Raw genomic sequence first — 15788 nt, 5'->3', positions numbered from 1 at the left:
ATCGTCTCAATGTACTACATAAACCTCCTTTATGTTGGAGAATCCGTACTATACACACTGGCAAGTCGTTGTTACCACCCCGATCCCGCGCCAAGATATCCGGACTTAATTGAAACCCCATACAAATTCCTTTATATCTGTATATGGGACGAGGTCAAAATATACCCTCATATTTGAGGCCGGGAACTAAGGGGTTAAATTATTTCTTTGAAATATAAGTCCACTGAAGCCAAATAAAAATGGAAGTGAGTATTTTGCCCGAATGGGGACTGTCTTCAAACCTACACCTAGCCGATCTTTTGCTCCTCTCCGATGTGCTGATTTTTTTTCACATCCGTCGAGCGTATAGCGTATACCTGGTAAATACCAAAGCCTCTCAGAACCACAAATCCCCCCAGTCAAAACGCGCGGCACCAGCGGGAGGAATATGGCGGCGCAGGCACGTAGCCGCAAAAGCGCCCACTGGGATCTGCGGACGAGAGTGACAGCAGCGAGGGGAATGAGTCAAGCGGATTCTTGAGTGAGTGGCAGCCGTCTCCAGGTCCCAATGGATCCGAGATGCTCGGCACATCTAGTAGCGCGAGTGATGGAGCTGGGCAACAGCTTGTTATCGCTCCACCTCCAGAACAGACCCAATTCGAGTCGTGGAAAGCTTTTGATGACTATCTCAGGGTGTACCAAGCGCAATCGTTCCAGGTAACTTTGCACATTTAACAGCCATCTTTAAAGCACATAAATACTCACTATATTTTGTAGATCTTTCGGATGCGGACAAACACCACTGCGGCTGATCGAAACGCAACAATGGGCGTACAGAGATCTAAGGCACCTCGAATTCCCGTTGAGTGGGTACAGTACGCTCGGACTTTTGTTTGTACTCATCATGGCAAATATTTCTCGACAGCGACTAGCAAACGACCACGGCAAGAAACTCGGGCCCAAGCCTTGGCTTAACTCTCTAAAACACTCTCATTTTGGCTGAATCGGGCAATTTCTGTCTGAGTTGGGCAATTCTGGCTGAGTCGGGCAAGTTTCGGCTCAGTTGGGCATGCTGGGAATTGGTTGGCCACGTTTGCAATCATAATCATTGCACTAAGCGCTAATGACTCATCTCGTGTCTTTAACGTCCCACAGATCAATACGTGCGTCCAAGTGGTCGACAAAGTTTCGAAGAGGTTTGCTGTCAAGATAACGAAGTGTCGTCTGGAGCATAACCACCGGCTATCTGAATATGCATTCACGGGGCACTCTTCTACTCGCGTTTCCATCCCCAACAAAACCTTGCAAACCGTCGATGAACTCCGAAAGGCGGGCGCTAAGAAGACGAGTATTTTGACATTTATTAAGGAAAATTCGGACAGCAACCCAACTGCTCAGGACGTCCAAAATCTAGTTCGCAAATTGAAGGATCGTGAAAACGGAAAGAAGCCATCTTCCAGCGCAAAACGGATGAAGACGTGGATGTCAGAGTTTGGTGACCGGCCCGGGAATGTCGGTCGTATATTCGTTGATGAAGTGGATGGAAAGGTACTATTACATTTATAATTGGTTTTAACTATTGTCTGAAAATTGTGCAATTGTCATGATAGAAAATTGCTACGTGCATTACTCTTCAAACGAAACACATGCGGTCTCTCTTCAAACAATTTCCAGAAGTCCTTCTGATTGACGCACCGCACGGGACAAATCGCTCGAAGTACAAGGTCTTCTCCTTCATGGCCCACGATACGTTCGGAAAAGGTCAATTTGTGCAGCACTCTCTGCTACAGAACGAGCGATGGCCGACGTTGCTAACAGCGCTCGAGGAATTTAAGGCTAACAACCCTGCATGGACAAAGTTGCAGTGTATCCTTATTGACAAGGACTTCACCGAGTTGTCAGTGTTGAAGAAGGCCTTCCCCAACGTTGCTATTTTGCCCTGCCAGTTTCACGTTCTTAAATATTTGCGAGAAGAAATCGCATCGTCCGACTACGGATTCAGTTCATGGCAGAAGGAGCAGCTACGAGGTGTTATAAGCCTACTGGTTTACGCAAAGACGGAGACCGAGTACGTGAAACATTTCCAGTATATGGATCATCTAGTCGAAATGGGGAAGCAGATTTCAGACTATGCGGCGCCAAATTCTGTTGGGCAAGTCGGGCAAGTCGGGCACAGGTCGGGTTTAGACGGGCAACTTGAGCAAGAGTCGGGATTAGACCTGGAAGAGCATGGTATGCAGTCAAACGATGCTGAAACACTACCGAGGCGTGACCGACACCCGTTTATTGCCTACTTTGTCAAGACTCGGGACGAATGCCGAGATTTGTGGTGTGCTCATAAGCGGCAAAACACGGTGACGCTTGGAAATAATACCAACAATAGGTTGGAGGCGTCCTGGAAACAGCTGAAAGAGTGGGTGAATTCATTCATGGCTGTGGATGAGTGCATTGCCTCGATCATGTACTATCAGAGCCTGCAAGAGAGGAGATACATGGACGAGGTCGACAAGAAAGTCAATGTGCAGCACGTCGGTTACGACAATGAGATGAGTTTGGTTGCGAATCTCGTCAGCGAGCACGCGTGTGAGTTGATATATACTCAGTATTCGTACGCGCTTGGTCGTGCCTCGTACACGTTCTACGAAGGGTGCTCTGGTGTATACTTCGTGAAGAGCACTTGCAAAGATGACGACGCGCTTGATGAACTATACACGGAGTACTCTGTATCAAAGCGTGATTGGACGTGCTCATGTTTGTTCATAAGTACGCGCCTTTTACCATGTCGCCACGTTTTTTTTTTCGTAGAGCTCTACAGACGGAAACAGTTATCTCGACGCAGATAATGCATCAGCGTTGGTTACTTTCGTCTGTACGGTCAGCAATTGATTTCGAAAGCACCAATGACAGTGCGTCTCCTGTGGAATCATTTGCTGTGCGTCGGGTAATGATTGTCGATGAGCGTCCCTGGGATTCAAACCGTAAATATCGCGAGGGATTTTCCTATTGCAAGCGAGATATGTGATTCGATGGCAGGGCTAGGGATGCGTCAATATCGAGAAGCGATGGCGGACTTATTGGAGGTGGCTCGGCGCTTTTAAAAGGGGGGATTCCACGATTTTGATTTCCAGTTCAGTTATTGAAACTGCGGCGATTTCCGTCAGGACCAGAAGATGTGTACCCGAAGCTTAACGTCTGTTTCGTCGCAGTCCTCTACCCAACTGGCGGGGCTGCAGGTTCGACAAACCAACCATACGCCTGAACCGAGAGTTAACAGCTCGTCTGTCTTGCCAAATGTCGAGTTGGATAGTGAGTGGGATGATCTCAGTCAATCAGGCCAAGTCACAGAGTCGGGTAACCATTCGGGTGAGTCGGGTAATCAGTCGGGTGAGTCGGGTAATCAGTCGGGTAACCAGACGGGTGATATGAGCACTCAATTACCAGTTTCAGAAGCTGCTTCAAACGAACCATCGGCAACACTGCAACTTGCTCAAGATAGCGACTTTGAAATTGCAAGTCCTCCTAGATCACGTGGACGCGCAAAACAGTCAGCGAAAGCTAAGAAGGGTGCAATAAGTAAGGCGGTCGCGCGTGTCCAAGATGACTCGGAAATGTACGCATCACAGCTTAGCCTGGCAAACTTACAGTACACATTTGACAACCAGCCATCATACGATTCAGCAGCAGCACTTATATCCAGATTCAAGTTGTTCGAGTTTACCAAAAGTCCTAAAGCCCCGATTGCTCGAATGTTAGCGACGCTACCTCCAGCTAAAGAGGTGACACCAAAACGAGTCGATCATGCGCAATATTTTCGTGCCGATTATATTAAGAAGTGTTTCGAACAAGTTTTCCCGCTCTTCCAAAAAAAAGCAGGTCGGACAAGGGTGCGGGTAACTTGGGTGAAAAAATGGTGGTGGTGGAAGTTATTGGTGTCGGCACCTTCTCTACAAAGACACTGGGTGTAATGAAAATGTGGCATAAGGCAAAGATGATGACTATACTTGTGGAGAAGGCCGTTAGCTGGATCGAAACGGTCGACTTCCCTCTCCATATGCCCTCGTGCTTCAAAGTCAATCAAGACCCCAATCTTATTGAGAAGCTGAAGTCCATCCCGCTTCTTTCGACTCAGGTATGAATGTTCTGTATGACACGCCGTTATTAATTTTATTTACTAAGACGTGCATTTGTTTACTGACGCAGGCAGAAGCACTGGAACTGGTTGGGAAATCTGCGCTGGGCGACAACTCAGTTGACATGTTGATGTCGAATCTGTTCGCATCAAGGGCCGAAGTGATTGCGGTACACACAGGCCTCACTGGGAACGTCATGAATGGCTACGCTTCTGTTGAAACCATGCACAATATTTTTCTTGACGTGACCACGGAGAAAATTTTGATCCCAGTGATATGTGGAAAGAATCACTGGTGCTCAATCATGATGGATCTTTCACGAAAAGAAGTCTTTATCTACGACCCGATGAATTCCACCTACGGGGTCAACATTCGACCACTTGCCGAGAAGTTGGTGGCGATGCTACCTGATTTCGTCCCAAGAAAATATCGAACCCGTGCCTACCAAAGTGATCTCGGAGTGCAAGTCGATAACTACAACTGTGGGATTTACATGCTAGTAGCCTTCGAGATATTTTGTGGCGCCGAATGTCTTAGTTTGCTGAGTAAAAAGGAGATTCAGTATCTGCGCTTTAGATATCTGTGCATGTGCATTTAACGATAACAAATTTTTTATTAGCTCATTTTTCTAATGCAGACTAGTGCTGGATGCTCGCAACAATTTCATTTGATGGATACCTGGATGTTATGCATGCTATAGCAAAATGTCAGAATGCCACACATGTGTGTTCTTCTCTCTACATGCTGCTCTGGACTCTCATTGAGCTTCCGGCTATACGTATATTTTCGAGGACACTTCATAAGATGACCCTCCGGCTCTAGCTAAGTCGGGCATATTCGGGCATGCCTGTCGGGTCAATTCTGGCACGGATGTCCTGTCGCGTGTTGCCTATTCGGGCAAAATAACGAGTGCCAATAAAAATTTGTTTTCTTTAAAATATCCACAATATCGGGCCAATAGGCGCTCGTTTTGTCGATATTTGCTCAATTATGGGCCGCATATAGCCAACGCTGGCACATTATCATTTAAAAAAAAAATGTGATCTTGGCAAAGGCATGGTATCAAGAATCTCATTGGTCTTGCGCTGCCATTCTATTCAATGGGACCTCGTAGGCTAACAATTTTGCTTCACCACGCTTTTTACAAATACAATCTATGTTAGACGTCGTGTCCTGTCTTCCCACAAATTGTTGGTCATCACGATCCAGCTCATTCAATCTCGCCGAGAGCGTTATGCATATTGTCTAAATGATTTAAACTCACCATGAAATCCGCTTTATACTGCAAGCTTAATGGTACATTAAGTACCGGATAATCTTAAGGTGATGCCACCAGCTGCAGCGAGGAAGGGTGCCTTTACACACTACTTTGAAGAACATGACTGATTCTATTAACAATAAATCTCATGCTCTGAAAGCTAATCTGACGAGATGTGTGGTGCAAGGACTGGCTCGCAGAATTGACAAGTCACTGTAAGCGGTATGAACAAGGGGCACTCTTACGTTGAAAAAACTTTTAGTTTTAAGTAATATACATATTGCCTTCTTTTTTAATTTTAGTTTGGATCTTGGAGGAGTGGCCCGCAGAAGCTCTCTAATTTTGGAAAGGCCAGTTTGGTCTGTGGTATGGTGGAGATGTCTGCACAAAGAGTGTTATAGTAGCTGATGACAAATTATTTTCTCACTACCGTCACTTGTACGAAAAAGTACTTGATGTCAATGTGCCTGCTCCTGTCATGCGGCTCTGAGCTGTGAAACAGCTGTGGTTGTTTTCAAATACCAATATCGCGCCTTTGGAATGTCATAGTCTCGTTCTCCCGCAATAACGCTATACATATTAGCTCATGTTTTTAGAAGCAGAATGCAATGTACTTGCCGCTGCTGTATACAGCACCACCGTGTGGTGACGGCGTGGCACCCAGAAAATGGAATTATTGGGGAGCATGGTAACATTGTCATCGATGCAGCGGTGTGTGTCTTGATATGATGCTTAGTCTGACTCGTGTATGCCATGGCAGGATCTAAGGTTTTCAACGCCTTCGGGTGTTATGTCAAACTCCATGGTACGATTTAGGTAGCGTAGAGCCTGTTTTATATAATTCTAGTGAGGCTTTCTTAGATTGCTTCCCGGATACAGTAAGCAAGACCAGGATTTGTTCCTGCCATTCGGTACCAGCAACGTTCCTGTAGGACATGTGACTACCATGTGAGCTTTGTCACTTCATTCTCGGGACAACACGCGGCTCTCAGTGCCTGTGAAATAGGTGTGCTCTTAGGAGGGCTCTCCAACCATGGTACAGCAATCAATCACTTTGGTGACGCTCTTTTTAATGAATGAAAAAAGGGCGAGCGGCACGTTTTTCGTTATCGTTTATTCTAGGAGGCAGGATAGTGGTGCTGTAAATATCACGTGAACTCTAAACACTAGTGTAGATAGGTCGTTTGTCACAACAACACGTCCTACCAAAAACGGCAGACGAATCGTTTCGGACGAACCGTGGAAAACTTAGGATCTGCCCTAGCACCGGACAGATTATACCTTGCAAATCGCTTATATGGGCCAGCCAGTGAAACTGAAAACACGCTACTAGAACGAGCAAAGCTAGCAGGGTTTTTTAATTATCGTGGTCCCAACAGCGGGAGGGTACCAGGCACGGGTAAGCCTATACGAGGACACCAAGTGTTCAACACTCAGCTGGAGAATATATGGGAGACAACACGCACTCCCTGTCGTGTAAATAGGCAAAATAAAGCCGTCACGTAAATCTTTTAATATATAATCGGCCAATACGCACACAGTCTCTTGGCCTTGCCAAATGAAGCCTCGCTAGTGAGCTTCGAGTCCACCAGCAGGCATAACTCACACAAGTAAGCTTGACCAGACGCTTACCTCGAAGCAAGACGTCGCTTGTGCTTTTGAGTGAAAATTATGTTCTGTATTTGTGTTGCCCTTTCGGGCCTATTTCCAATAAGTAATCCTAAACATGTATACTAGTATCAAGTGAACTACGATGCATTATATACCTCTTCGTATGCCAATCGACGCTTGAACCGTCGCCGCACCTTCCCAAACGATTCAAACCATCGCCTTGTCTTCGTAAAAGTCGCTCTCAACGGCCACCGACCGTTCGTACCGTCGGCTCTCCAGTTTAGTGTCACTGAAAGTGAATCCGGCCAGTCCCATTGTTATCAATAAGGACGGCCTGGACTGAGTGATTTCTCGGTCATAATTGACGCCCAACGACCATTCGCTAGTGACACCGAAGTCACTTCCGGTCACATGACCGTGCGTTCGTGGCTTGAACGTGGTGCATCCATATCCGATGATGATATTCCGCGTCTTTTAAGATAAACACTACATCAAAGGGTTCTCCTCCTACATCGGTCATGTGGAACACTGGCCTCAGGACCAATATCACCTGTGCAATGGCTTGCCTGGACGGTGAAATGGTCAAAAGGTCGTCAGCGAAAATCGAGATGTAGCGCGGTACATGAAGAATAAACTTAGAGGGCATGCATTGAGTGATAATTAGACTAGTGAAACTCAGACGCTCGATGCATTTCGCGAAAGTATAGTACCAGACGCTGGGTGCCTGCTTGAGAGCGTAGAGACCCTTATCAAGGCTGTAGCCGAGCTCAGGTTTAGCTTGCGACTTTAATCCTTCAGGCTCTTCCATTAGGATTTCGATATCCAGGGATTCGCTGAGAACAGCAGTTTAAAGTCCATCCGTACAATGCAATCGTCAAGGGATGCAGCAAGAAGGACTTCTATCCGTACACTAGCTAAGAATATCTCGATGAAGTCGATGCCATACTTCAGCTGGTATCATTTGATGACCAGACGAGCTTTAAAGCGCACAATGCTTCAAGCTGCATCGCGTGTGCGCGCGAAAACTTGTCGGCACTCGAGAACCGTACGGTCGTTCGGGCGAGGTACAAGAGTCCCTGTCTTGCTTTACACTAGCGAGTAACGCGATATCAGTCACATGCATGCGCTGAGCGCGTGGGTTCCTTGTAGATCTGAGGTTTTAACCCTCCAAGTCAATTAGTTCGTTGATCGAAGGTTCCTTAGAGTACACGGTATTAGCGAATTAGTGCTTGACTTTCTTATGAGATGGGGTAGATATATATGTCAGCATTAGTGGCCACCTGAGAGGCGTAATTGTGTTTAGTCGTGCACACAATCGTTATCGGAATTGGCTTTCACATATATCACACACATAAAAACAAAGATGCTGCCAAATACTTTTTTTTTTATCAGAAAACGTTGCTGCATCTATCCGACTTTTGCGGTACAAGTTAGATCGCGTCTGAAGGCTGTTGCGATGTGAGAGCATCGCTGCACAGCCGAAAGCTTTGACGTATGTTAAAGATGATTTTATCTCGTGCCAGAGATGACTGTTCGGGAGTGCGCTATTCGCTGTCACACTAATGAGGTGAGTGACAAACTGGCAACGCTCTCCCCTAAGCTGGGGTGGTAAGTCGCCATCTATTAGAAGAGCATGCACACGCTCAAGAATAGGCGCATTCGGCGTTCTGTAAAGCCGTTCCGTTGAGGGGTGAATGCACTCGTGAGCTGTCGTCTTTTTTCAAAAAAAACAAGGATATTCTGGCCTAGCTTCTCATACACCTTTTCTTTGTCGCTTTTGAAGTCGCTGACCCTCTGGGGTCATACTGACTAATTTGGTATTCGAGGGTACCCCACCTCCGAAATAAGACGGGGGTTGGTCGCTTTGTCTTTTTTGCGGAACGTCTCACAAAAAAAACAACAACTCCTAACTTGCGTATAGCGACGTTTTGGATGGATGGAGCGCGATCACTCCTCGATGAACGAGAAAAAAGGAACGAGCTCAACTTAGAGGGGGGTCATTGATATAATCAGATTGCACTTCTTTTCAAGGAGGGTGAGGATCTATTGTTGTTTTTTGAAAAGGAGCACGATGGTCCTACACCAAAGATGCACGAAGGGTAGAAATGCTTTCGAATTGTAGTTGCTTGAGTGAGCACCAGCTCTGAAGCCTCTTGAGCTCTAGACATGGTCTGCATCACACGAAAGTTAGGATGACCGAGCCGTTCATGCCATAAATAGACAGAAGGACCCATACCTGGCTAAGCCACTAGATTGTTAACGTGATTGAATGGTGTAGTAGAACACACAAGTACCGTCAGATGTGGGCTCCTTACACAAACCACAACAAATCGCCGAGCTAGGTCGGCGCTTGTATGGCCTGCGCAAAGGGTGGTCCCCTTGCGGTTCGGCCCAGCTGGATCGCTTCCACTGAGCTTCGACTAACCAAGTCAGAGCACTTCCGAGGCTCCGCCGAGTTTGGCTCGGCGGAGCTCGCTCACAAAGTCTGTGCCTTCCACCAAAGGATGGACAACGGCGCGCGAGCGCTTTTACAGGTCACCAAGCGCAGATGCTGCATGCTAGAAGTGTTACGGCACCCGGGCTATCCGACGTACCGTGCCCGCGTGAGTGTGCGGGGCTTTCTTTTGCGCGTAGCGAGACTTTTGTCCTACCCGGACCGACCTAATCTCTTGGCGCTACCAGTCAATACTCTACAAGCTATGCCTCTCGGGTACCAACGGCAGGCATAATCCAGCCCTATGCAGGGACTTACCGGAAGAGTGTACACGTGTCTTGGACTAGAAAAATTCTGCTCTGTTATCTCCTGGGAGCCTTTTCGGCTCCCCCTATTTAATCCTATGCTTCTTTTTACAAATATCTAGTAAAATTTACCTATTTCAGATCTCTACTGACCCTTTCGCTGATTTCACGCGACCGATAAGCTCAGCGGACCATCCGGATAACATCACCGGACAAATCGCTGAGTACTTACCGTGACCCTTTTGTTCCTAAGCTCTGGGGCTACCGACCCGAGCTGATTCTTTGGTCTAAAGTAGGTGGACGTATGGCCGAATCTGGAAATTCTTTACACCACAACTGGCCCCGGGTATGATACGTGAGTGTCCTTAATCCCTTCAATTGGGTTCTACACCGGTTTGATCCCTGACTCGGCTAATGACGGTCTCGGCGGTCTCTCACCCACCATTCTTTTGGAGAAGTCACCGGACTCTTGCTGTTGCTCACCTGGCATCTGTTCATACTCCTCATCTGTTTCTCCAGCACCTCCCACGGCGCCACTCTTCTCCACCGACTCCCCGTCGAGATGAAAGCGCGTCCGCTGAGTCGATTCCTCTGCCCGTTAGTACTCGTGGGGTCAACGACCGCCACGATGCTGGGTTGGTCGACCTGACAACTTCTCATGGGTCTGACGCGGAGCCGGGAGAGTCTTCTCGCACGCGCCTTCCTGGTCCATCGAGCTTGCCGGGCGACACCACTTTGGGCTCTAGCAATCAGTCGAGCTCGGCTGCTCCAGTGAGTCTTGACTCCCTCATGACACTGGCCACCCAGCAAGGGTACGAACGCCGGGAAGAATTGGCCTTCTTGGCGAGGCTCATGGCCAACGGGTTCATTTGTCCCGTGGGGCCTTCTGATCCAGCACAACGGCGGGCGGTTCTGCACGCTTCTACAGCTGAGAAGCTGCTGAAACTCTTGAGCGGTCACTGGAACCTCAGAGCTGACCTTCAGGCCACCAGAGTTGAGAGTCGCGCGTTAGCTCCGCGGTTAGACACCCTCGCTCTTGACAACGTAGACTTGGCGACCCAACTATCATCGGCACAGCGGCAGGTATCTCAACTGGATGATGCAGCCACATAGTCTGTTAATCACCTTGCCTCACTGCGAAAAGCCGTAGCTCTGAGTGAAGCAAAACTCGCTCGGGCTGTCGAAGCCGAGCAGGGCAAGGCTGAGGCTGCGCTGAGTCAGGCTCGGATCCACCATCAGCAAGTCTTGAATCGAGACGCTGATATTGCGACTCTCCTCCAAACCATCACCGAGAAGGTCGCAGCGTATGCAACTCTTCAGGGCATTGCTGCCAAACATTTCGAGCAGCTGCAGGAGTCGGTGCAGCTGTACAGTTTGACCGGAAATTAACCTTTGCAGCACACTCAGTTGGTGATCGCTGGTCAGCTGGCAGTGATTTTGCGGCAAAAGCGGATCATCCGCCGAAACGGGACTCTTCCGATGCATGATCCTCATATAGCAGCTGCTGGTGGCGCTGGGTTGGACGCTCCAGAACTCGATCAGTCCGGCTTTTGTCTAAACGCCCGGTTGTGTCGCATCTTGGAGTCTCTCATCCCCGAAGTTCTCAGCATCCCTGCTGGCGAGACCCGACAGCTAGGGTTGATTGTCCATCCACTTCGGGACGGTACTTATGGTTTCTGCTGCCGGACCAGCTGTTGATCCCCGTGTTCAACCACAGAGTTCCGCGTCTTCCGAGGCTCCGGCTTCTTCTATGACTCCTTCGGTGAACTCGGCTGCGGCTCTTGCGAACCCAATAGCGGCTGTGAGTCAAACCACGCCGACTCTCGCTCAGCTTCATCGTGCTCCGTTGGCCGCCCTGACACCTATGCAACGACTTCGGCGTTATGCGAACCCGAAGTCTCCCACTGCTGCTGGTCCTCGTCACAGCTCGCCGGCGCCTCCTCCGCCTCAGCCTTACGCCGTGTAGAAGTGGCCTGTACAAACATTTTTAAATAACTCTAAGAAAAACTAATAAAATATTTAGTTGTGCGCACCTTTGGATCGAGGTCTTCCTGCTCGACGTTGCCGCTAGACTGACCTTGAACAATAGACAACAGCAGTACTTTTTACCGTCCGCACGAATCGTGCTAACCGCTGTTGCTTTGGCGTAATGCTTCTGCTACATATGTCCCATTGCCGACCTATGTTACAAAATAACAATTTAAATTCTCGCGTTCTGAAGCTGACTTGACGCCAGAAGAGTCGGAGGCCCTCCGGCCGTTCCGGCTGAAGGCTGCTGCTCCCAATACCATGTGATCGCACGCACGCGTGCGGCACTGACGACTTCGCAACTGCGTTGCTTCACGACCCCCAGCAGGTGACGCCGCGATATACCCAATCGTCGTAGCCATCCCAGCATCCTCTTCAAGAGGCTGCTCTCGCAATGCAAGTTCCTTGATAATGACGCATCGTGCTTTCCCCTGCCGATAAACTTGGAGATGATCGTATATCGCCGGGCTAACCGTAAGGTGGGACGCGAGTACGCTGATGAGACTCGACGTGGAGGACACGGATGATAATTAGTGTCAATGATGCAGATAAAGGGCAATGCAATAGTTATTACTCAATTTTTTATTTGTATTCTTATATTGATTTCTTAGCATATCACGCCTTGAACCAAGCCACCAACGTTTGTCGATCGCATAGCTTAAGCGTTTTTGATAGAGAGCTAGACAGGTCGGCCCGACGGTCGAGCCTTCACAGAGAGAGGTGCTTTCAGTCGTGCCAATCAGTGCTCGGACATTGCAACAAAGAAATGCACTAGTTGACCTTCATAGCAGGGTGGACAGAATCTAACTGGTACCAGCAAATCAGGGGTGGTAGCAAAAACGGCGCACCCAACACCGATTTAGACCAATAAGGAATCAAAAGTATTCATAATTATGGCAAAATTGAGGATTTGTTTTACCCAGTCGGCCTGTTTCACTGTAGGTACATGTATCCAACCCTCCGTACTTAGTCGAATAGCCAGATGAATTTACAAAGTGCTATCCATCATTTGGCGAAGTCATCAGCAGGGGTTCCGAGAATGTTATTTTTATTGAGACTGGCAAAACAGCAATAAAAATAACTTAAGTGCTTGGAGCACCACGGCTGCAAAAATTATTGGTGTTATTGCATGCAATATACAGTGGGCTGATACTCATCTAGTTGGTGGGAGCCTCACCACGCACAACCTTCCGGACTGTGGCAGCGTTCCAGTAGGCTCGGTTCACCTTGAGGAATAGAATCGACTCCAGGTGCAGCGGGGTCATGCTCTGGCGGTATATTCCCAGCACAGCCTTCGCCTGGCTGAAAAAGCGCTTTACAAGGCTAGACGTCGGCGCGATGCAGGCTACGTGGTCGTTGAAGCGTGGTACTTTATCCCGCTGGCGACGTGCCTCCACAAGTGTGTCCTTCGCGAAATCCTCTCTCGCAGCCTTGGCTGGGGGCTCTTTATCTGTGGGTCGGGTACCACCAGACACGAGCTTGACAAGCACGTCCGACGATTCCTCTGGGATGGCTGCCTCGTTGCCGAGATGTCCCTGGACGCAAGCTTTCTCGAACGCGGGGCGCTTGACGATCGATGCGTCAGGCGCGAGGTACTTCTTGACGTCTGGTGCCAACTTGATTGAGACGTCAAACAGGTCGCGCACATCCAGCAGCGTCACACTATCAGTCTGTTGAAGCTGCTTCGAAGTTGACTCGAACTTCTTGAGGCTCTCTAGAGCACCACAAGAGCCTTCTCGTCACGACGGGAGAGCAGCATCGACGTTATCTCATCGTCATCAATCTTATTCATTACTTCCTTGAGCTCTACATAGCGGCGGCCCATCGCAAATGCAGACGACCAGCGAGTCCCTGACGAAGTACCGGACGCAAGGTGGTCACTCGGCTGAATACAAAACATATATATATATATAATATTAGAATTCAATCGCAGAGTAGTGTAAGGTTAGAAGGGGACTTACCGTAAATGAGCAGCGGCGATCAGGGAGTTCTTTAGCTTGATCATGATGGCCTGGACTTGATCAAGAAGGTGATCGTGCTCAGCGAGCATGAGGTTCACGGCCAGGTTGAGGCGGTGACTGGCGCAACCCACCAAAGGGACATTAAGTTCCTCAGCAATTTTACAGTTTACACTGCAATTGTCACCAACGATGTACGCGATGCTGTCGGTTGACTTGTTGAAGAACTTTAGTATAGCCCCTATGAAAGACACATGTGCAGGGGCCGTATGGTCGTCCACATCATCACACACCAATGGGGCCATGGCGAGCAGCACGTTTTCACTCTGCCCGTCGTGGTGAAAGGAGGCGAAGATCGCGACGAAGTGCTCCGACCGAAAAGCCCACCCGTCAAAAATGATACCAAACGATTTAGGGAGGATATCGGCAATTACGATCTCGACCTTACGAGTTAGTAGCGTCATGTACTTCACGAGACTGTCGGTCGACAGAGCGTCGATGCTCACGCAGTCGGCAGCGGCCTTCGACTCGCAGAAGCTGAATGGAACGTTGGCTGTGAGCACCATGGTCGAAACGAAAGAAATATTGTGCGCTCTACTTAAAATTTCCGTGCGCGGTTCTTTGAATGAACGCGCACACAATGGCGCAAATCTGTAATTGACTTGGCTTGAGAGAGAAGAGTATCGGGAAGCTTGACCAAGCTACGCTAAAATTCTAGGCGCTCCAGAACGACGTGGGGGATCGGAGAACAATAGATGGCTTAACTAACTCTTTATGGTGAGTTAATACTAGCATGTGCAGTTTTTGAACTAACTGTTAGTTAGTGTCTAGTAAATTCAAAGTGGAGAGCTCAATGGACAGCGTTACCAAAAAATGCCTTGTGCCCACTATTCTATAGAAACGCAAGCTGTTTTGTGACTTTGATTTAATTAAAAAATGATCTCTTGATTTCACTGAAAGTGTCGGTGAATATCAATAATTTACTTCCTACTAAGTATTTGACAGAAAACAATAAAACTGTGGTATAAATTTTCATTTATTTATTATCCGTAGTACTACAGTAATACTGTAGTATATTTTACTGGGATAGCCTGAATAGCCAAGCCGGATTAATGTGAAACCGGTTACTGAAGCCGGTTTTCAGACTGCGGTAGAATACCAGTATCTCAAAATTGCTTAGAGCTGTCAATCCGGTGAATACTTAGAGCTGTCAATCCCGTGAATTGAGGGAAGCATGGATGCTTGCCCCAGGATTGATGGCGTAAAAGGTCGTCATTTTCAGTCCGTCGCGTCGGTGCAGGCTCGAGCAAGCCCCATGCGACAAAGCGTATGGAGCGGAGACGAGCGTGGCTGGATCACGAAGACCATGGAGACTGCGCGGCTGATCAACGGTCTGTTGGTGCTGACGAAGGAGAGGGGGCTTCTCGGCCGAGGGGGTGGCGTGCTCACCGGCACGAGCGACAATACACCGAGGCTTTGGCAGAGGAAAGACTTGTGAGGAGAAACGCTCAGCAGAGAGAGAGGCGAGCTCGCCAGCGCAACCAGGAAAACAGTGCAGATGCTGGAATATCTGGTAGCTGATGTCTCGCCGAGGAAAGACGTTTAAGAAGAAATACTCAACAAAGGGAGAGACGGCCTCGCCAACGTGACCGAGAATACAACACAGACAGACGTCTCGCGAGACTTAAGCGAGCGTGTACTGGATGCCCCCTCCCTGACTATGAGCGAGATCGAATGGCTCGCTGAGAGCCAGCATTATTTGCGAGATCCGCGTCTAGCACTGGCCTACTATCATTGCTATGGCGTCGACCCTGCGTCTTTTGTTTTCGAGGACGAGAATCTCCGCGGGGAAGCCGGAGTGGCGGCGCGAGAGCGGGTTTTCGGCCGATGCTCGGTGACTTTCCCCGGTCCCCGCGATATTGCTGAGTGTCAGCAATTAGTCGCGTCAATGCGGGTCCGAAGCAACTTCCGTTTGGGCTTGTGTGGCGTGTGGACGGATTTTGCTGCAAACAGATTCGGACGGTGTCCCGTTTTCATCGCTGTCGCAACTGGATACTGTTCTCTTGCCTACTACCGAGCGGGAGT

This window comes from Phytophthora infestans, genomic scaffold (genome assembly GCF_000142945.1).
Source record: "Phytophthora infestans T30-4 supercont1.12 genomic scaffold, whole genome shotgun sequence".
Taxonomy (NCBI): Eukaryota; Oomycota; class Peronosporomycetes; order Peronosporales; family Peronosporaceae; genus Phytophthora; species Phytophthora infestans.
This window is presented reverse-complemented; position numbering follows the sequence as displayed.